Source organism: Rattus norvegicus, chromosome 15 (genome assembly GCF_036323735.1).
Source record: "Rattus norvegicus strain BN/NHsdMcwi chromosome 15, GRCr8, whole genome shotgun sequence".
NCBI classification, from domain to species: domain Eukaryota; kingdom Metazoa; phylum Chordata; class Mammalia; order Rodentia; family Muridae; genus Rattus; species Rattus norvegicus.
Genome location: NC_086033.1, coordinates 22230185 through 22254440, shown reverse-complemented (window position 1 = coordinate 22254440; position 24256 = coordinate 22230185). Strand labels below are relative to the sequence as shown.

General features: G+C 43.3%; 1 pseudogene; it reads right to left on the bottom strand.

The window, feature by feature from the left end:
* Nucleotides 1–2520: 2520 nt before the first annotated feature.
* Nucleotides 2521–2923, bottom strand: Mrps16-ps2 (mitochondrial ribosomal protein S16, pseudogene 2; annotated as a pseudogene).
* Nucleotides 2924–24256: the final 21333 nt, after the last annotated feature.

The window sequence follows — 24256 nt, the reverse complement described above, 5'->3', positions numbered from 1 at the left end:
CACAACAAATGGTACCCGGTAGCACTTGGTATCCCTGTGAACGGGACTTTACGTTCATCTCCAGATCACAGAGTTCATCCAGCAAAACCTCTCCTCCAAGAAGTTGGCTGTTTTAGCAGTCTGAATTAAAGTTGAGGATGGCTGGTGAGAGGGTGGGAAAGAGGTAAAGAGGAAAAACACATGATTATAAAGTACTGTGGGCTTACTTAGTCCTACCTTCCTGGCTGCCTTTGGCCAGATGTTTGTGGAATAGAATTTGCTTTGTTTATCCCCAAGCTGTTTGGTCTTCCCTTTGTCATGAGAAGGCCTTTGTGTTGAGAAGGATCTGAAACACTCCAGTGTAGACATCTGTTAGTCAAACGCACATCTCTCCCTAGACTTCAAATGACTACTTTCTTCTCATACGAACGGAAATAAGCTGACTCTGAGGAGGCCGAGGAGAATTTCCCACCCCATCGGAAGTCCTTAAAAGGGAAGCCCTGAACATGTGCACATAATGTGCAAACAACTGTTACCCCAAGAAAGAATTATTAACATGCCCCAACTTTGATAGAAATAAAAACAGAATCATTTCCATTGATACAAACTATTTGTTTTTCAACCAGGATATCCATAAACTTCAGTTATGAAATTAATGACAGATGTAGAAGTGTTCTATCTGGCTTCCACATGCATGCACAGGACTTGGCCCTTGGTGGTGCCTGGTTTAAAACTGCTTTTTTGGTAAGCCTGGGGTAATTTAGGAATGATAACTTGTGCTGTTTTTCTGTCTTTCGTTTTTTATAGCACTCACTGAGTTAGAGAACTCACTTCACCTGAACCTCTGTCCTCCTTCCTTTTCATTCACTCATCTTTTATCTGCTCCTGAATTATTTATTTATTTATTTATTTATTTATTTATTTATTTATCTGGTGACAGCCACACTAGGCTCATGAAACATCTTTTGTTTTTTAATGGGAAGGGTTTTCTTCTCTTCGGATCATGTTTTTATCATTAGTGATATTTCCTGAACCTCTGCATAGTGGAAGAATACATTCTGTTCCTTGGAGGGTTTTTTTTTAACCTTGATTTTTTTTAAGAATTTTGTATATGAAAACTGTATTTATGTTACTTCTGCACCACTCTCTTCCCTATCCAAATCCTCCCATGTCCCCACTAACTACCCTTTCTCTGATTCATGACCTCTTTTTCTATATCACATGTGTGTGTGTGTGTGTGTGTGTGTGTGTGTGTGTGTGTGTGTGTCCATCCTCCTGAGTTTCTCTTTTGTACATGTGTTTAGGGCTGACCACTTGGGACTAACCTACCAGGCTGACTTATCCCTGGAGAAAACAGTTTTCTTCTTTCTCAGAATGTTTTGATTGCCTTCGCCTCTTCACCTAGTGTTGGGAGCCCTGTGAGATCTCCCCAATCTTTGATGTCATGTCAAATGGTATCAGGTTTAGAAGATCCTATCCAGCAGCAGGCTACAATGTTTCTCCCTCCTCTCCTACAATGTTCCCTGAGCCTTTATGTGTAGAGTTTGGGTTATAGATGTATCAAATGGGGTTGGGTCACTTACTTTCTGCCTTTTGACCAATTGTAGTAGCCTCTATCCACTGCAAAAAGGAAGCTTCTTTGATGATGCATGAGAGCTACACTTACTTGTATCTTTACCTGAGGCGTTGAGATCATTAATATTAAAAGTATTGCTTCTAATAGTCTCTGTAGACTGGTTTGGTGAAGGTGAATAGTTTTAGCTTGTTTATATCATGGAAAGTCTTTCTCCTGCAACTATGAAAGACAGTTTTGCTGGGTATAGTAGTCTAGGTTGACATCTATGGTCTTTTAGAATTTGATGTACATTGCTCTGGGCTCTTCTGGCTTTTAAGGTTTCCATTGAGAAATCAGCTGTTATTCTGATGGGTTTTCCTTCAGATGTGACTTGTGGCTTTTCTTTGGGAGCTTTCAATGTCATTTTATTGTTCTGTATATTTGGTGTCTTAACTATGATACACTGTGAAGAATTTCTTTTCTGGCCCTGCCTACTTGGCATTTTGTGTGTTTCTCATGTCTGTATGGAGATAACTTTCCTTGATTTGGGGAGGCTTTCTTTCCTCTGAAAGATCTGGTCTATGCCACTGACCTGATATTCTTTCTCCTTTTGTACCCATAACTCGGGTATGGGGTACTCCTAGATGGTACCTCGAAGTTCCTCCACATCCCTTTTCTGTGTTTCTACACACTAATCATTTCCTTTCATTGGCTGGCCCAATTGTTCTACATTGTCTTTGAATTCTTACGTTCTGTCCTCTACTAGATCTGTATCGCTCACTGATAAGGCTTTCCTTGAGTTTTCTAACTAGGTTTTTGCACTTTTCATTTTTAGCTCCATTACTTCTGTTGGGAGTTTATTTCTGCTCCTTTTTTTTTTATTTTAGATTTGGAAAACGCCATTTATTGATCCTCAAACCCAACAAAACTCTATGCACAAGTTTTACAGGCCCTTGACCTTGCAGCCACAGCTGCGTTCACTGAAGTCAGCTTGCTTCTGTCTCTTTGGGCTCTGAGTCCGCTTTCTGAGATGCTAAGAGGACTTCTCGTGCTCTCTTCCTCCGCATTCTCAGCCTTGGTGATCATCATCGGATGCAGGGGGGAAAAGCCAGACAGACCTAGAAGTTTCTCCATAAGCTTAGAGAGCTGAGCCCCTCAGCCAATCCAATGCCAGACCCAGACAAGGTTGAGAGCAACTAGTTTTTCTCCATGACTGTTAGGTCATGGATCATAGGAGCCCAACTGCTCCATAAATCGGCCATCCCTGAGACACTTGTGAGCAGCCACAATGCAGTAAAAAGGCTGGTTGGTGCAGCCACCCAAAGCAAGGTGGATGGTTAGGTGGCCTCTGTGGTAGGCTTTGCAGAAGAAGGTTGGGAGGTGAACCATGGTGCTTCGCTGAGTGGCTTTTCAGCTGTCCCCCTCTGCTCCTATGTTTTAGAACTCATTTTCATCCATTCAGGTGTCTGCTTATGTCCTCTTTAATTGTCTTCAATTCTTTGATCCTGTTGATAATTGTTCTTTTAAATTCTGCGTTCTGAATTCCATCAAGATAATTCCCACTGGAGAACTTTTTCCCCCTAAGATGGGTAGCCTTTGCGGGGTGGGTTTTCCACATTGTTTGTGGTTTTGCTGTGGGATCTGAGCGTTTGTATTCCATTCACTGACTATGTCTGATATGAGATGGTAGCCTCCTGTGTTGAGTGGAAGTTTGGTTCTGCTTTTGCTCTTGCCTGAGCCGGTTGGTTCCAGGTCAGGTAGGAGAGTGAGAAGGTCCAACTTTCAGATGCTCAGTGTTGACTATTGATTGGAGAGATTGGGATGATTCCAACTCACTGGTAAATGTTGTAGTGTAGGGATAAGGGTTACATGAGATTGCTTGGAATCTAAGAAAGTCCTCTGGTATGGCTTCCAGCTGGGCTATAGAAAGGCAGCAGGGAGCAAGGGACAAGGCAGATCTCAAATGTGGCATCTGGGTGACCCTGGAGAACTGTGGGATGATGTCATAGGTGAGGCAGGTATGAGACAGAATGAGGCCTGTCATTGGATGAGAAGGAAGGGTGGGCAGGAGAAAAGTTTGAAGGAAGAGGAGGAGACTGGAATGGAAAGGAGGAAGAGACAGGAGGGAGAGGGAGAGAAGCCGTGGCAGGACAATATGGCAGGTGACGTTAAGATTCCACACTGTGCCTTTACAGGTTGTTACGAATGTTTTTAAGGGATGGATGTGTATTGGGCTTTGTATGTTTAGGTGGGCAATTATATCTTATCAATTGGGCCAAAGGTTATTGTGTTGTGTTCTTTCTTGTGTAAATTTAAGTGTAAGGGAGTGTGAGGTGGCTGGTCTGGGCCGCTACAGAGTTGGGATGTGTGTTTCTGACATGGAAACCTGCCTTGGGAACTAGATAGGCAGAGAAATTGCTGACGGCTCAGAGAGAGGCCTTCGGCAGTGTGATGTGGGATGGAGCAGAGCAGGTGAGAGGCTTTGCTGACTGAGAATTAAGATATCCAGCAGATATCTTGGGGCACTGGGGTGTAGACCTAGTGGGGATTAAAGGCAGCCCTTTTTATTTTTTATATTTTTACAACAACAGAGAACACCACAGATAAGGAAGGCTCCACTGGGTCAGACTCAGCAAGAAAGCATGTGGATGGGGATCATAGCTGGGCCTGGGCCAAGAGCACTCATGGCCACGACTCCCTTCTGGGCCTAGAGGGGTGGCTGTAGGTGAGGCAGGATGGCGTAGGTATGGATAAGCTGAGCCTGGTCCTTGAGAGAGGCGGCATGGGGGGAGGGCACTGAACCCGACTCACTGACATAGCTCACAGATGTGGTTCCTACATGGATGCTCCCTGCGGGATGAGGGTCTTAGGTCCTTTTTGGATTCTTTTTGTGTTAGAAAAAAAAAGCTTGAATTTCCCTTGAGAGTAGAATGGAATAGTTTCAGGTATATCATTATGAACCAAGTTAAATAAATAAGGCTTCTAGTGAGAGAAGATAAGCCAGGAGATATCCCAAAGGTATCAGGATTCTTCTTTCGGGTAGGGATCATGGAAAGGTGACTCTAGGGAATACCTTTTCTGGATTAATTGCTTTCTTACTGCTATGATAAAACACATGGAAGAAGCAGCTTAAAGGAGGATTTATTTTGCACACGGCGTGAGAGAACACAGTCCATCCTGATAGAGAAAGTGTGCTGGTGGAAGATTGCCCATAGCTAGATGAATCAGGAAGCAAAGAGAGAACTAGAAGCCTCAGGACCAGTACCCCAATGGCACGCTTCCTCCAGCTAAACCCCATTCCTTCCCAAAGGTTTCAAAACTTAGCAGAAAGGCACCACCAGCTGGGAACAAAATATTCATTTTATATTCCAACTATTGCACGTAGAGAGAACTAGGTACGACTCACCCAAGCAACGCAATTCAGAAGACCTGTGTCTCCATTTAGGACACTGTGGGGACATTTAAATGAACAGAAAGTTATGTAGGAACTATATCATCTAGGGTAAAAGGCTATCACCCATAGTTCAGGAAATCACACAGATCTATGCATGGGCATGTAATAACCCTCTACTCCCCAGAATTTATGTGCAATTTGTGTTTGAGTGTGTGTGTGTGTGTGTGTGTGTGTGTGTGTGTGTGTGTGTGCGCGCGCACACACACAGTCAGTTTTCATTGGTAGTGGGAGTAGTGTTTGATATTTTTTGTTTGGTTTGCAAAAGGACATAAGATTCCCAATACACACACTAATGTTTCCCAAGCTCTTGTTTCACCACGATGTTCAATGTACTCTGGAACATCATTACGTCCTTACATTGCAGTTTGGGAAATACTGTGCATAAAACATCTTTGTTGACAATTTAAAGTAAGCATTAACATTTAAATGCTTATTAACCTATTAAATACATTATGCAGCTGAGAAACCTATTTTGCTGCCATTCTGACGTGAGACTGTCTTCAGAAAGTGCCACAGGAGGCACCTTTGTTTTGTGGAGTTAAGTTTCAGCTGCACTGAACCACAGTGTGTTGCCTAAGGTGCTGACCTCTTGGTGCTCAGAGCTCATCTTGAGAGCCTATTGTCAAGAGAATCTTTTGTCTGTGCTGTGTGAGGCTTGACTGATATTAAACTCTGGATTGTAGATGTTCTTTAAAGGCAGTGTGTTAAAGCCTGTGGTGCTATGCGGAGGTGGCAGAGTTCAAGAGGTGGAATCTACTTAGAGAAAGTCAGATCACTGAGGCTTTCTTTTGCTTTGGAAAAGGATATCAGGAGCCAGGCCAGATTCCTCTGTCTCTGTCTCTGTCTCTGTCTCTGTCTCTGTCTCTGTCTCTGTCTCTGTCTCTGTCTCTGTCTCTCTCTGTCTCTGTCTCTCTCTGTCTCTGTCTCTCTCTGTCTCTGTCTCTCTCTGTCTCTGTCTCTCTCTGTCTCTGTCTCTCTCTGTCTCTGTCTCTCTCCTTCCTGAAGGCCCTAAAATAAGCATTTCTATCCCACAAGGCAAACCCCATCACAGTAGTGGTAGTCTGCCTTTTCATAAGTCCTGCAGTAATGAAGTCCTGTGACTTGAGACCTCTGAAAAGGAACCAAAAATAAGCCCTCTTCCCTCTAAGTTAAGCAGCTCAGGTATTTAGCATAACAGAGGGTCCATTAACATAACACCTCAGGAAAGTTGGAGGATGCTGGGAATGGAGGACTATCCAATCTTAACCCATGCCATCTGATTACCCTCTTGGTGGACACTTGAATTCAGTTACCACAACAGTGAGGTCACCAGTGAGGACACCAGAGTGATCACACTCTTTCCACTGCCCTATCCTATCCTGATTCTATCCATGATGGCCCAGCAGTCACGGAATTGAGGGAGTAGCAGCGAGGACAGCAGGTCTAAAAGTATGTCCTGCTCTTCCAGGGCAGTTCCAGCTCCTTCCTAGCAGCTCAGGGACCCTCGTGCCCTTGGCTCTGATGTGTGGTGTGCCCTTTATTGAATCTTATGGAACTCCGTTCATCCAGACCTCATGGCCAAGGTAAAGGAGACATTTCATTAAAAGGGCACATCTTCAGTCTTCTTTTCAGGAAAGTTTACACAGGAATGCTTTCTATCTGATGTCTGTGGTCCTGGCTGCGTGTTCTCTAAGAAGGAGCTCAACTATCTGCAGCTGTTAGGGCAATGCCTAACCCTGCCACCACTGCTGAGGTGGGGTGGAGATCCAGCTGCGCTGACTGGAATGTCCTTCTTGGTGGTGGGATTTCTATTTTGTTCATCCTGCCTATTCTGTTGGGAGCTGTAGAGGCAGCCAAATGCATGGAGAGGCGAAAAATGCTTACAGACAGTAAAAGGAAGATGAGACATGTGGGTGGGAAAACTTCCTGATGAGGCTTCATTCAGGTCCCCAAGTTTGCCCCTGTCTGTCTGTCTGTCTGTCTGTCTGTCTGTCTGTCTTTGCTTCCCTTCCTCTTCTCTCTTGGAACAAATCCAGTTTGTGGTGTTTGATAGTTCTGTTATATTTATTTAATTGTATGCGTATTGTGCATGTGTCCTGCATATACATGCATGTGTCCTGCATGGAGATCAGAGGATAACTTGTGGGAGTTCCCTCCTTCTCCCAAGTGGTTTCTGGAGCCTGACCTTAGGTCATAAGGGTTGGTGCAAGTGCTTTTACCTGCTAAGCTATCTTGCTGACCCCAGCCTGGGACACTTGTAAAACTTCTTAATTTTGTAGGATTCATTTACAGGGAAATCTTCTAAGGTGTTGTGGAATTTTTTTTTAAAAAATGTAGAAGTTTTAAACAGTAAGCATCTTTTATCTACCTCATAATGCCCGTTCTAGCTTCTGGAAGCTTATCTTTAGCACTTAGTCCACACATTTTAATAAATATTGAACAACCAAAACAATGGATAGAACAGCTGCCATCACTAAAGTTAAATCATTAGGCATGTAATCAACTAACAGTTTGTTTTGGAGAAATGCTTTATTGGTGTGTTGTAAAAAGAGACCAAATGTAATCTGATCCTAGAGAAATGCACAGAATTCCATCATTTCCTGAGTTGGGCAACTAAAGCAGATGCAGGGTTGATATAGGGACAAGCAGGCCTGATGCTTAAATGTGAGAGCCACTAAAAACAGCTACCACATTCCTGGATCATTGTGCTCCTTGGCTAGGGATCCAGCATTCCTAAACCCCCAGAACACATCCCCACCATCAGCCAGAAGCCAGAGTCTCTACGACTCTGGTATCATGTCATGTTGAATATTTGAAACAGGGAATGATTGCCTATTTATCTTCCTAGTTTTTTTTGGTTTTTGGATGATTGTCGTGGAGCAGAAAGTAGGCAGCCCACTTTAGCAATCTCCATCTGAGAGGAAGAATTCAGACCAAATCTCTTAAGAGGGCAATTCAGTGGGAACGGGAGCTCCCTTGAAACTCGTCACTCAGAGATGCTCTGTCTGTAGAAAGTAGAGGAAAATGCATCAACCACAAACCTCCCTTGGAATGTGGAGGGGTTTGACCCCAGAGCTGTGGACAGAATGCCAGCTTGGAATCTGGGACTCCCAGAGCTGCCTCGTGAGCAGGACGGGAACATGGATGCACAGTATGTTCAGCATACGGTAGGATGCCAAAGAGCATCTGGTCAACCTTGCCCCTCTTCCGTTTCTGGGAACTAAGATTGAGAAGCATGCTTCAATCGATCTCTCTATGATGGCTGAACATCTTATGGAGAGGTTGGTAACACTGAGATAATTAGACTAAATAAGATAATTTTGCTTGTTTTCTACCTCAGTTGGTGTTCATGCTTAGTTACTCTAAGTTCAACTCTAGCAGAGTAAGCTGGACATACTCAGAGTGAGTTGATTTAAGTAGTCCTTGTGAAATGATGTGACTTCTAATCTTCATAAAATTAATTTCTTGTATTCCTTTCACTCAAGGTACTTGTGTCTGAGCGATCACGGCACTTCCAGACTGTGGGAAGGAAGGAGATGATTGAAATCCCGGCCTTCAGAATCCTCTGGCCCAGCTCAGTTCCTGCAGACATCTCCAAACCTCTTACTCTATAAAACCACTTTGTTTCTCTATCCGCACCATGACCTCTACCATCAACATCTTTCAAGTTCTGTTTTGTTACCTATTCTTTAAAAAAAAAAATTCTAAAATTTAACCAAGTCTAATGAGGAACTTAGTCTTAACTGATTTTTTGTTATGCTCTGTTTTCTATTCAGTTATTTAAAATTGATGTATATCCGAAGTTCAGTCTGGCTTCTTAGGTCAAAGGCACATGACTCTTACTTAAGAGTACTTAAAAGGGCTGGAGAGATGGCTCAGTGGTTAAGAGCACTGACTGCTCTTCCAGAGGTCCTGAGTTCAAATCCCAGCAACCACATGGTGGCTCACAACCATCTGTAATGAAACCCAGTGCCCTCTTCTGGTGTGTCTGAAGACAGTGACAGTGTACGTTATATGTAATAAATAAGTAAATCTTAAAAAAAAAAAAAAAAGTACCTAAAAGCAGGGCTATGCTGGGACACAGCAAGAACGTTCCTGAAAGTTAAAACAGACAAGCAACATTCAAAACAATGAGCTCTTAGGAGTACACAAAGCGGGGTGGAGTTAAAGGTAAAGGGAACCAAATTTCAAACCTGGTGTCCTTTACACTATACAAAAATGTGGATGAAGAAGTTCTGTTTGTTTTGGTTGAAGTATCAGGGTTGTTGCTTTGTGGATTTTTCCCCCACTGTCATGGAATCCTGTTGTTATAAAAATATAAAAATAATAAAGTATTGTGGTCTTTTACCCCGCTAGGTCCTCACCACGGTGCCCCAAGATATCTGCTAGATATCTTGCCGGAATCACATCCCAACTCCGAGGCAGCCCATTGTCTCCTGCCGCTGCACACTTTCCTATACTCAAACCATCACATAAAAGAACACACAACACAATAATCTTAGATCCAATTGATAAGATATAATTGCCCACTTAAACATACAAAGCCCGGTACCATCCATCCTTTAAGAACATTGATAACAACCTGTAAATACAGAGCAGAATCTTAACATCATCTGCCATGGCTTCTCCCCTCTCTCCTCTTCTCTCCTCCTCTCTCCTCCTCTCTCCTCTTTCCTCCTCTCTCCTCCTCTCTCCTCCTCTCTCCTCTTTCCTCCTCTCTCCTCCTCTCTCCTCCTCTCTCCTCTGTCCTCCTCTGTCCTCCTCTGTCCTCCTCTCTCCTCCTCTCTCCTCCTCTCTCCTCCTCTCTCCTCCTCTCTCCTCCTCTCTCTTCTAGTCTCCTCCTCTTCCTTCAAACTTCTCTCCCGCCTATCCTTCCTTCTCCTCCAATGACAGCCCTCCTTCTATCCTGTACCTGCCCCAATACAAATTCAATGGCAAGGTTCTGGTGAAGTCACCTGATTTCTGAGTACATGAATAGGCAGCTGTCCTTGGGGCAGTGGAATTAGCATCAAAATACAGATAACTTCAGGGCAAACCACAACAATTCCCCCTTTTTTGTCCAGTTAAAAAGGTGGACACCAATACTCAACATTCTTAGCCACCGAGAAAAAGTGAATCCAAACTAAACCGAGATTCCGACTCACTGTAGACAGAATAATTGACATGAAGAAAACAAACATGTTAGCAAGAGCTTGGGGGTGGGAGGGCAAACCTGTAAAAGCTGCTGGGGCGGGGGAGTGTAAATTAGTACAGTCACCATGGATATCAGTGTGAAAGTCCTCAAACTGGAAAGACTGTTGTAGAATCCTGCTCCAACATTTATGGGGATTTAACCCCCAAAGATGGATAAAGAAAATGCAGTCCGTATCCTAAATGGAACAGTAGTCAGCCAGTAAGAAGAACAGAGCTATGCTACCTGTAAGAAACTATTGCATTAGAGATCACCGTGTTAAGTAAACTGTGGCAGATTCAGAAGGCAAGCTTCAAGTACTTTCTCTCATAAGTGGGATCTATTGAGAAACAGAAGCCATGGGTGCAGAAGGAGGACTGGTGAGAAGAGGGGGAAGGAGTAGAAAGGAGGGATTAGAGATGAGAAGCGGTGGTACCAGGGATTGGTACCATTAAAGTATATCATAGCATGAGTGAATATGCCATAATAAATCCGTTAGTTTATGCCATTCATATACACTAAAACCACATGGAGAGCCATAAGTAATATCTCCAATATGGAGATCGCAAACTGAGAACATCTAAGTAAGTTAAGGGTGACTTTCAGCATTGCCTAACGGCTTGGCTTTCTGTCCTTTGAAAAGGAAATAGTCTGTGGGGTTTTTGTTTGTTTGTTTGTTTGTTTGTTTGTTTTTCTTTTTTATGTGAGTAAAAGTGAAAAGAAAGTTATCCTTACAACCCACAGAATTCCAGGTCCTGCGAAGGCAAGTGAATATTTATTCTACCTGGAGTTATGTCTCCAGAGCCTAGTACAATGTCTGTTCCATAGCATGGATTTATTTGTTAAGTATCTATTAGCATATATTACAAAGGATGTCTGAATTAGTATTTCATAAGCCCGTAAGCAGTCCCAGATTAAAGACACCATAACAGAATTTTTATTGCTACCTGCCACTAGCTGTTTTGATCAGTTTCATTCTGTCTAGAGAATAGGTGTCATATCCACATCATGAGTCCTTAAAAAACAAACAAAACAAAACAAAAAGCATGAAGACCTGTATCAGCATCTGGTTCTGACATTTCAAAAGATTTCTTTCATTGAGACAAATGTAGTGATTTCTTTCGAGGTGAGCATCTCATTTCCAACGCTATTGAGGACCCATCTCTATGGTTTAGCTATAGGAATAGAAGTGTATTCAGTGTCATCAAAAAGTGCATGGCAGATGTCCCTGCTGCCTGCCATTCATATGAACTTCTCGTAGTGTACGCTGAACTGGCCTGGAGAAGTCAACTCTGCCTTTTTATCCCCAACAGAACAAGCCTCCATTATTCAAGTGCAAATATTATTTTAGCATGGTTTGGGGAGTGGACCTTTTTGAACAGTTCCTTGGAAGCCTTTCATGATGGTACATGTTTTTAAATATATTTACCCAGTGACTGAGCGACCACGGGGCAAGATGATTAGTCAATGAATGGGGAGGGAGGGGTTGCTCCTCGAATCTATTAGAAGTCAAGGAGCTTTTGAAAACACTAAATATATAAATGACAAGGTGGCCAGGAGCCCTTTCAAGTTTCAAGAATGTCTAACATGGAGGCCGGCCACTTCTGTTAGCATCAGTACTGTTAAGGACCAAATAGTAACGCTATTTATCACCAGAAACCTGGATGTGATTAGCAAAGTAGTCCCTAAAAGGAAAGTCGAACCAGAAATTAAAAAGTGTGATGGTGAGCCTCAAATGAGACGCATGAACCGCGGCCAGCACTTAAGTTCACTCTTTCTCACAGGTCTGTTTATTAATGTCATCACTGTGAGTGTGCCAGCCAGCTTGCTGGGGGCGAGCGTTTGAGAAAAGCAATAATTTCCAGAGTGCAGCACGCTAATCACTGGCCAGTACCTCCCCGCTGCTGCTCTACCATGATTTGGCATCCAAGTTTTAGTTCACGTTCAGGTTCAGGTGGCAGCAGTGGTGTCCAGCAATGAAGAGCCATCAGACACAAGTCAGGAGCCATCACTCCTGTCAGGACATCTCTCTAGAAGAGATGTAGTCAGTCAGCCACATGCACTGTGGATAAGAAGCTGGATGCAATGTCGTTAAGCTCTTGGGTCAAGGTCTAATTTTCCATTTCCATTGCCGTCAGTTACTGAGACCTGATTATTCAAACTTTCTCCCCTTGACTCTGTTTCTTTTGCTCAGAAATCAGACATCAGCCATGCTGGCTGTTTAGAAACAAGACAGTCTTGTGTTGCTTTCTTGACCCTTCTATTTTTAAGGATCTTTTTTCTACTGTGAACTTAAATTGGACTTGAATGGGGAGATGGGTCACATAGGGGCCTTTGATCTCTTACGAGTCTCTGATTCTGTAAGCCCAGAACCGATAGTTGTATCCTTTGCCCACAAAGCAACCCATCTCTCAAAGAGAAGGGGCTGATTTCTTTAGAAATGGCAACCAAACTGTATGTACAGTGACAGACGCTCTCAAAGGACTGGAAATTTAGTGCCTGGGAATCCTGTAGCTCTCTCTCAGTGATTTGTGTGAGACACAGCCCGATCGATCTAAGTTTGACCGAAGTCAGTGGTTCTCAAACTGTGGGATGCAACCCCTCAGGAGGTCACATATCAGACAGTCTGCCTATCAGATAGTTACATTACAGTTCATAACAGTGGTAAAATTACAGTCGTGAAGCAGCAACAAAATAGTTTTGTGGTTGGGGGTCAGCACACCGTGAGGGCCTGTATTAAAGAGTCGCAGCATTGGGAAGGTTGAGAACTGCTGCCCCAGGTTGTCTTAGAACACCTTCGTTTGGCTGAGAGTTGATAACTCTAATTCTAAACCAGTTTCTTCTGTGCATACAGGCCTGGCAGGAGTGGCAACCCCAAAGAACAGCTTTGGAAAACGGGTGCCTATAATATTCAGATTGTTTCTGATTTTTACAGTTTCTTCGGTATTGCCAGTATCCCCCGTCATGACTCGCTAGCTCCTGATGCGTCTACTTCACTGTGACAGGCAGGCTGTCAACAACTTTCAGAGAGGTGATGGTCTCTGGGTCCAAAGCATTGTGACATTTGTTCAAGATATTTAGAGCCGGTGCCAAGTGTGCTAGGAAGCATGGTTCATGGCCTCCGTTTGGCATTTGCTTGTGCTCCAAACCTCAGAGCACCATTTCCTCCAGACGGTTTTGCATTTTTAATAAGAGAAATATTTCCAGCTACACAGTCTTGAGGAACTCACCATGTCTAATTTTCGAACACCAAGATCCTTTGAAATAAAGCAGTATTAACGGTTTCTTTTTGCTTTGAACTACTTGTTTTTAAGTGGGTTCTCAGCCTGGCCATATCCAAGAACATTCCTTTATTAACAGCCACCAGTGGTGTTTCCTGGGGGTCACAGAGCAGCATGAAGCACTATTGATGATGCTTACAAGTAAACACAAGTACCAGCCCCACCCACTTCAAGAAATAGCATCACTTTTGGGGGTATAGCCTGCATTGGGGTCTGAGTCAGAACTCCTGGAAAGTTCTTTAGGCCCCAGAATTGGCAGAAAGAAGACAAATAGCGTGGAATTCAAACAAAGATGGCTTCCTCAAAGGCAGACTTCACTCAAACTTGAGCAGACAGAGTCCTCCTGCTCAGTAAAAGGGTAGACTGGATGCTTTAAAAACCCTATTGCAAATGAGTTAGAATAAGTACAATTAAAAAGCAAGTTAGCTTCCAAGATCAGAGCAGCAGTGTTTGTAGCACACTAGGATAGAGGGGGAGGTAAAACCCAGAGTACATGCCGAGGGTCCTAACATTACCCAGAAAGCCCTGTGTCTTTCAGAGTGTTGTCCTCCCTCACCTAGATCCTTCCTTTGTTAGGAAAAACAGGAAAAGGTAAAGAGTTGAAGTGGAAGTGTTAGGCCCACCCTAAGCACTATTCACCTTTGCAAAAGAAAGCTTCGACAGTGGGTATCTTAATTAGGGTTTCCATTGCTATGAAAAGATACCATGACCAAGACAACTCTTATAAAGACAACTATTTAATTGGGGCAGATTCAGAGATTTGGTCCATTATGATCATCACATCAGGAAGCCTGGCAGCATGCAGGCAGACATGGTACTGGAGAAAGAGCTGAGAGTTATACATCTTGATTCAAAGGCAACCAGGAGAGACTGGCATCCTGAGGTAGCTAGGAGGAAGCTCTCTTCTGCAATGGGTGAAGCCTGCGCATAGGAGAAGACCTCCAAAGCACACCCCCATAGTGACATATTGCCTCCAACACGGCCACACTTAATAGTACCACTCCCTATGGGCCAAGCATATTCAAACCACCACAATGGGTGATGCTTATCTCTCACCTTCATCCTACCTAGAGGGTCAATAAACCACAAGTTGCTGCCTACACCCAGGTCCTCATGAATATGCACAGGGTCAAGCACTAGAGCTAGCAACTCTGACAAACTCCCAGATACCACCCATGTGAGACTACATTGCCAAAACCATTGTCCCAACATAACTCATTAGCTCTGAAATCCAAAGAATTAGAGGCACCTGTGTTTGGCTAATCTTGAAAGGATCTGGATGTCTACACGAGGGAACTATTGTGAAAGAGGCAATCACATGGAAGGAAGCTTAAAGTATACCTACAAATGTCTTCTCATCCCCTTCATATTCAGCAAGCAGTGGAATCTTCCAGAGAAGTAGGGAGGAGAGAATTTCTATAGCACCTGGTATCTTGTTTAATTACCTTATTTTTTGTTTTGATTTGCTTTGTGTATGCATAGGAAAGTTGTGTTGATTTCAGAAGAATCAGATGTCATGCTCTAGAATAGTGTTTAGAATAGACTCCTGCTTGCATGAGGTCTCAACAAAAATGATGTTAGGAAGTAGACGCAGCAGCCGTAAAGGAGTCTGCCAGATAGGCTATTGTGACTTGTCCTTTGAATCCTGAACGAGCCCTTAGAATCTTGGCAATGCCCTTGAGACAGTGGACTTTAACACAAAGCTACACAATACTCAAGAGTAAAAACTCGTCACAATGTGAGCTTAAGCCAACTCTGGTTCAATGGCAGTGGGGACTTCCCAACTCTCAGTCTATGGACTCTGCATTTCCTGCCTTCCTGGCTATTACTTACATTTGTCCTCTTTATAGAACCATGAAATTCTACAGAGCCATGCCCTGAGATCCCAGAATAGGGAGTCATTCCCTAAAAGTAAGCATTCTACCTTTGAAATGAAAGCTCCAGTGAGCTGAGGAATCCACCGCCCAGCATAAACATCCAAAATGGAGCCCGTAGAACTGCATCTTGTATTTCCCATAGGCAGTGTGAGGTGTTTGGTTTGACTGCATGGGAGGACAGCATTTCAGTGATCATTGTGGGTCTTATGCCTTTTAAGTGACATTTCTGACTCTGGTAACTAAGAACCCTGTGACAACAAGACCCTTGTGGATTATGGGGTTGGCGGGAAAGTCCCAGCCTCATTAAGCCCTCAACAAACAGAAGAGACATGGAGTCAAGAAAAAACACCACCAGCCCTCTATTGACCCTCTTCCTATCTCTAGATACATCTAAATTATCATTCAAGCCCTTAGACATAACAAACCGGAAGAGGTAAGGGCCAGACCTGAGGAGAATCCGGGCCATCAAATCTTTCCTGTGTGAGCATGTTCAGGAGGGATGTGCTATTTCTCTTCTGTGTCATTTTTGTTCTGGGAAACTGATAGCCGAAAGACATATGGGGACCATTTTAAGCTCCCGCTATGTACTTGGAAGTGAAGAGAGTGGACATTCAAGGACATCCTGAAGACACATACATACATAAAGCTTCAAAGTAGACATTGATAAAGTAAGAAAGTAAAAATGGTTCTTCATCATCCCTTACCCTATCCCCTAAGGGTTCACTCTTTTCTCCAAGATACCCTTTCTCTTTACTGCCAGATGCCTGAAGCTATGTTCTGACTCTCCAGTGTGTCTCTGGATTTACGTAAAGTATAAAAGTATCCAGTTCACAGGGCTCAGCTCTCACGTGTCCTCTGCATCAGATCTGCCATCCCATTGACGGAGGATCATGTGGTCCAAACTACAACCAACTTCACTTGAAACGCTAAGAGTATGCCCAAGGAGGGACCTCAGAGCAATATGAAAACTTGAGGTGGTTCCAGAGAACACACTAGAAGGCACTCTCTGTGAGGGAAGAGATCTTGTCTGACCAGTTCACTTTATGAACCTAGTGTTTAGCTCAGTGTATGGCACACGGTACAGACTCTGCAGGTGGCTGTAGACTAACTTAGTCTCTACACAGTTGGTTACAAAAGTTCTTCCAGACTCAAGCAAAATCGAGAATCTCCTCTGGATATCAGTGGGTAAAAAGTTCTTGGGATGTAGGGATCACACAAAACTTTGCAAAGGAAGCCTCCAACAGCTTCCCAATGTGTTAGTGTAGTCTTCCTTTTGGGTAATAACCAAGGGAGAGGTAGAAGGAAATCAGAATATTATCAAATATGGACCTTTTTTTGGCTGAAAAAAAAAATGGAGTTTCAAAGTCAGTCTCAGTATTAACACCTTCAGTTCTGCCCAGAGGTGTATTGAGGAAGCTAAATACTGGACCCTGGAACCAACCTACTGAATTAAAGACGTTGACTTTGGAGCCTAAGAAGATGTTTCTCGAACCTTTCCCATACCCCAAAGCTTGAGATATATTGCTATAAAGTACATTGTTAGGGTAGTTACCATGAAGTAGATAACAGTAATACTGTGTCAGTGTTAATTTCTCACTTCTCATGACACCTTTGTGAAAGGTATGCAATAAATTATTCATGGTTGATGGGATAGTGTGCATGCAACATACTTTTAAATGGTCCTAAAACCTGTAAGTTCTTTATGATACATATGTAATTCCTTCATATGCTTAAAAAGATCTAAAGATTAAAAACTTCAGCTAATGGTGCTGGTGCTGTTTTATACATATCAAAATGGGAGAGAAGTCTGACTTACACTCATTCCAACTGCTTTTATGCATGTCAAACGTAGTTCTAAATACAAAGCTATGTATCCCACGTTGTACGCTTAAGTCTGACATGGAAAATGGTTTGTTCTACCAAGAACCATCTGTGTTTATCTCCAAACTGACCCGCCCAAAAGGTCGCAAACATTTTTTAAAACCACGTTGGCGAATGTTACAACCTCTGAATGACATCAAAGCCAACACAGCTTTGTTGGGGATTCTGTATCAGTGGGAAAGCATCTCCGCTGAACGTCACCGGCCTGCCATGTGTGAGAAAGGATGACACAGAAAACCGAAACAGAGTGTTTTCCCGCTCCTCATTCTCAGGTGCAACTCTGATTCCCTGACTGCAACCCGTGTTCCTAATTTCTCTCAAGGAGATTCTCCATAAACCTTTCTGTCACACACAACAAAGATACAACAAGAACAAAATATCGCCTGAGAGCAGCACAAGCATTGGGTTAGGTTCAAGTACTCAAGGCTTTATCTAGCAGGAAAAATCCTTTTAGAATTAGAGAGGAAGTGAATCAGGCCAGGCAAACCTTGGCTAACTAACTTACGTGATATGTAAACACGGGCGGCTATTGGCTGTCTACTTCGAAGCCATTTTCTGTTTCTAAATAGCCAGTTCCACTTTCCTTGGGTGATGCTAACACATTAGTTCTGGAATCTTAATGGATGGACCGGTCCTACCCAACTAACAAGTGTTTTCCCATCTATAATCACCAGAAGAATTGAATCTCATCAGCTCTGCCGTGAAGGAAGAGAAGCACATTTTCTTTAACGGAATTTATTTGAGGCCTCCACTTCTAATGTGAGCACACAGATTGGGCAAGTTCCAGCAAAAATGACTTTCAAACTATTTGTACTCGATTAAATGTTTATTTAAATTTTTCTTTTGGTTTCTACTGCTGCAAACGTATTGTTCATTTTTCGCATTCCAAAGGTACTGTTGTTTAGTCTCAAAAGGCATTACTTGTTACGAATTTAACAACTGTGACATATTAAAAACAACATTTAGGGAAGAAATTAGGCTTGAGAGGATGTGGCCAGATGTTTCCATGGTGTTTCACCAAAATGTCACTTAAATGCCAGCAAGATTTGAAAAGGAAATTCCCACTCCCAGGGTCTCTCTGGCCATTTACTGACCCAAGAATACTTTGCTGTCAGAGCTGAATTAGAAAACCTGTTTGATTTTCATTTTTAATCATGGTTTTCTTGAGGGTCTGTGAAATCTTTTCAGTATCAATTTTCTGTTATAGATTTACTATGGCAATTGACAAAATTGTGACACATTTACTGCCTTTGTGACCCTAGCCTTGACTGAAGTGGGGTTCTTACACCTGTCTTCTATGATGACTAAGTAAAACAATATATGTGACAATCCCGTCTGATCATGACATGTCAAATCATGTCATTAATATCACGGAGAGTACAATTTGTTGATTGGGATTCAACTCCCCCCAAACAACAAACAAACAAAACCATTGAATGTCCTGGTGCTTTATGACTCAGAAGAAAAGCAACCCTACTTAAAGTTTCTGTGAGATGTTGGTGTCTGGTTGGGATGGTCAGTTAGCACTAGGGGAAAACATATCTAAATACAACCAGGAGATACAGCCATTGTTGTTTTCAGGTAAGTTGGGTGGTAAGGAGGTTAGAAGTCTTGGAGATGACCTTTAAATTCTAAAGAGGAACTAGAAAGGAGCCTGAAGTAAACACAAAAGGAATAGAGACCCGGACCCCAAGCAGAGGAGCCTGGGTTTGTTTCCCTTCTGTGGGAAGTCTCTGGGTGTCAAGGGCCTGACAGAACAGAAGTTCTCACAACTTGGCCCACACTCAGCAATACACAGAATCATAAAAGCATAGCAAAAGCTTGCACCACAGAGGGTTTTCAAGGAAAAAGGGAGAAGCTCGATCCAAAAATATTGTGCTGGGTGGAGACGTTCCAAGGATGCCATTCCTGCCTGTGCCAATGGAATGTGGGCACAGCAGAGGAACAATGGCCAAGGCTGGAGAGATTAAGAGGACCAGGAAAATTTTGAATAAAAATCCAAGTAGTGAAGAGTATACACTACCCCCCCCACACTGAAGTTTCCTTCTTTTGGGGTTTAAATTACTTTTTAGATTTATCAGGTATAAATTCCGAAATTTGGTGCTAAGTGATTAGAGCTACATCTTGCAAAAGTGTACACACACACACACACACACACACACACACACACACAGAGACAGACACATACATACAGACAGACAGACACACAGAGACACACACACAGACACAAACACACACAAACACACACACACAGACATACACAGACACAAACACACAGACACAGAGACACACAGACACACACAGACACACACACAGACACCCAGACATACACACAGACACACAGACACACACACCTATACACACAGACATACACAGACACAAACACACAGACACAGAGACACAGACACAGAGACACACACATACAGACACACACATACAGACACACACAGATACACAGACATACACAAACATACACACAGACACACACGTATATACACACAGACATACACAGACACAAACACACACAGACACAGAGACACAGACACAGAGACACACATACAGACACACACAGACACACAGACACACACACAGACATACACAAATATACACACAGATGCACACACAGACACAAACACACACACATACACATACAGAGACAAACACACACAGACACACACACACAGACAGAAACACACACACACACACACAGACATACACAGACACAAACACACAGACACAGAGACACACAGACACACACAGACACACACACAGACACCCAGACATACACACAGACATACACACAGACACACAGACACACACACCTATACACACAGACATACACAGACACAAACACACAGACACAGAGACACAGACACAGAGACACACACATACAGACACACACAGACACACACAGATACACAGACATACACAAACATACACACAGACATACACAGACACAAACACACACAGACACAGAGACACACACATACAGACACACACAGACACACACAGATACACAGACATACACAAACATACACACAGACATACACAGACACAAACACACACAGACACAGAGACACACACATACAGACACACACAGACACACAGACACACACACAGACATACACAAATATACACACAGATGCACACACAGACACAAACACACACACATACACACATACACATACAGAGACACACACACACAGACACACACAGACACACACACACACACACACACACACACACACACACACACACACACACACTAAACCAGAAGAAGATATTGGATAAATAGTTTGTTGATATCTCAGTTCCAAAGTCGACATGATGCTATCGTCTCTTTCCATTTTCCTGGATTCCAGGTAGGATAAAAAGGAAAGTTTGCTACATTTTAAAAATAAATGCACACAACCTTTCCAATTATCTTGAAACTTCGGAGTGTAGAGGAACATAGCCATTCCCTTCCACACATTTCCCTATCCTGGGAACGAGTACTGTCCTGGTGGTTGTTTGGGTCCCATCCACATTTGTGATCCTTTGAAACATGAGAGGATTTTTGATTTTGAAAGGTTCCCCATGATTCCCAAGCACTCTGTTGGCTCACAGCTGTGGGAATGGCTACATCTGCCTTGTGTTTATGGTCATCTATCTTCATTCATTTTGGTAGATAAACTGAAAACAGGAGTAAACACGGCCCTCCCAAAAAGGATATTTTTGGAGGCTTTTTCAATAAGAATTTTAGTTAAGTGCCTTTGGGGGAAAGAATACATCACAACCAATTTCACTGAGAGCTATTGTTTTGTTTTCTTTGACTGATAATATATTTAACCAAAGAAGAACAATTCAGTTGCCTGGAGATGGGATGATTCAGTGTTTCTCCAAGGCGGGGTTCAGTGAACCTTAGTCAGTCACCTGGAGAGCTCTGAAAACTTTAGATTCCTGGGCCCTGCTCCAACCCTGTGACTCAGGAGCCTCAGGACCACAACGAGGAAGCTGTGTTTAGTGAGCTCTGCAGGTGATTCCTATGTCTCTTCGTATGTGAGGGGACGTGTTTTTTCAAATCAGCTTGATCTTGAGTGAGGTAGCCACATCACCCACCTCCAAGGTTCCGAGAGGAGAATCAGAGGGAGGGAAGATGGGAAGAGTGGGAAAGGCAGAAGACGGAGGGGAGCAAGACGCTGCCTTCTGGACATGATATGACCTCTGCAGGCATGGATTCTCACAGAATGAATGGTTACCTGCACAAGACCTGCTTAAGGCTAGGACCACTAGCTTCCTTCCCATCCTGGCTGATGGGAGAGACTCACGAGACCCCCCAGTCCTCCCTGAGGAGCCATAGACAGTTATTATTTGCTGGGAGGGAGTGGGGGAGATATATTCCTCGTTGATGTAGTTAGAGAAAGTTGCCTTTGCTGAAGAAAAATAACCTCTCAGCCAAGCTCAGGCAAGTAATTCTAATTCAGTATGGTGGGGTGCACACAGAGGGACAGGAACATAGGAGGGAGACTTGTTCAGGAGACAAAGAGGTTCTGTGGGAGTGTGAGGGATATAAGATGTGGAAGGACTATACATTTATATATAAAATATATATACAATGTATAATGCAATGTATAATATTGTATATATATTATACATATATATGTAATTGTTGAAGGATAAGTAATAAATAAATAAAATAGATAAAGGCAAATAAAAAAATAAAATAAGAAGGAACAGACTAACAAACCAAAGTGCCTTCCCTCAGGAGACCCTCTAACACTGATGAAAGGGTCAGAGCCACATTGCCTTGGGAGGCGAGAAGCCCAATTTAAACGCAGTGAAAGCGATTTTTCGTCTTCTCAACGTTTCTAGTTGTGTTTGCACGGCCCTGTAGCCTCCTTCACACAGCACAGCGTTTGCAATCGAAGACCCACCCTGAAGCAGTTTCCTGTGGATCCTCTGCGCTGAGCTCGGTGACCGTGAGTCGCTGTTGAAGAAGCGTGTGTACACCGGCAGCACAGCAGACCGAGAGCTCTGGGATATCAGGCAAATCTGGGTCTACTTTCCAGGGCAGTAGTTCCTGGACTCTAACTGCCACGGTAGAATCTCATGGATTTAAAACTCCTCCATCTCAGGCTAAATTCCAGACCAAAGTCATTAAACCTGTAAGACAGGATCCAGGCCTCTGAGCTCTGTAAAGCTCCCTGGTGATTCCAATGTGCCATCAAGGCCGAGGCCTTCCTTCTGTCCGAGGGCATCTGGAGAGAACACAGATTATAACATCTGTAGGGATCATCAGTGTTTTTCTCTGCAGACAGAACTCTTCACTTCCTATGTTTCGGGCTATATGCATGGTTTAGAAGGCATTTCTTATGAAAATGTGTTCCAGAGAGAGAACTTGAACGTTTCTTTAGAGTATTCAGCCACACCGCCGGGGCTCCAGCCCAGTCCACTGTTACGGGGACGAACCACTGCTGGTATGTAAGCCTCGGTCCTTAGACTCACGCCAATGTGCTCTACCCCTGCCTGGCCTTGAAATACACAACACCAGCGCTTCCTTTTGTCTGCCTCAGGATGACCTACAAAATGTATCAGTCTTCAGCTCTTTTTTTTTATCCTCCCAAGAGCCAGTCACAGATCTCCAGTGAGCTGAAACAGGGTAAGTTGTTTTAAACTAGTGACTGCTTAATAAATTAGCCCAAGATGGCTCCTACAGCCAGTTTCCCAGGGTATTAGAGCAACGCCACGAGAAAAATTATTTCCATTAAACACCACAAAAAAAATGTCTTTCCTGTGATACTTCACTAAAAGGGTGACATGGGCAAGAGTCTCAGTCGCAAAACAGGAAAGCACGGTTTGAAAGTTAAATTAAAAAAGTAAAGCATAGTTAAGATTTTATTGAGCTTAAACTCCACTCCTACCCCCTAAACATATAAATCTGTTCTGGCCTCTATGTCTCCCACTCAGATGGGTGATAAATTTCGGATGCTGGATTCTTATGTCTCTAAAAATAACGTTTACCTACAGTGAAGTGCAACATCTGGGCCCAGTGGGAGAGCTCGGGGCAGCCTTTCAGGTTAATGGTTTGGATAGATAGGTTAGGTTTCCCAACAATGATACCTGTTTTCTTTCTCTCGGCCTCCTACACCACAGGTGAGGAGGAAATTCTGCCTGACTTTCCCATAGGCCTGCTCCTTCATGCAGAGTGTCACCGTCGACGCTGTGACACTGAGGAGATGGAGTATTCCCCATATATCTCATGATCTGAGGGACCCTCTGTCCCCAGAGACACCTTGGTTCCTGTGGTTGAGAGGGATTAAAGAGGTACCCTTCCATACCCCCGTGCACCCTAGCGAGTGCCATCAGAACTAACCCACGTGTCTGGGGCACTCTCAACGGAGTGCCTCTATGTCTCTCTGCCTCAGAAGGCGTTTTTGTTTGCCTAGATCACAGTGGGCCATGGGAAGTTCCATGCATGTTCTACAACCTGTCAGAGTAGGAATGGTAGCAAGGGGGGTGTTAGACTGATCAGAGTGAGAACTCTATTTCTTGTTCCAACACTCCACTCTATACCCCAAAACAGCCAATCCCATGGAAAAGGAGGCCTTATGGAGCAATGTGGTGAAAGCAACCAGCTACCCAGGCCCATTCTGGGAAGTAATAATCTTTCTTTTCCTTCTTTCCTTCCTTTCTGAATTTATTTATTTATTTTTTTTTAGGGAGGTGGAAAAGAATAACATCCCAGGCAGTCCTGAAATAAATCTTTAACATGTCTGAATCTTTGTATAAATTTGAGTCTAAACATTTTTATCCACAATATAAATTTTTCCAGGCAGTGACTCAAGACCTGGGAGTCAGCCTTCCATTTCTCCCTCTTCCCATACCAAATCTTGTTTGTTATTCCCTCTCTCCCACTCTTTTGGCTTCACTGTAAGACCCGATTGCCTCATGTCAGTCTATGGTAAAAGACTCCTTACCCATCATCCCTGGACAGCGACCTTTCGGAATTAAAGGTCACTTGATACCCTTCACCAAAGCAACCTCTTTAGTTCACTGCTTGGCACCAATTGCTTCTCTGTCTAAACTTTAAAAGGCTCTCCT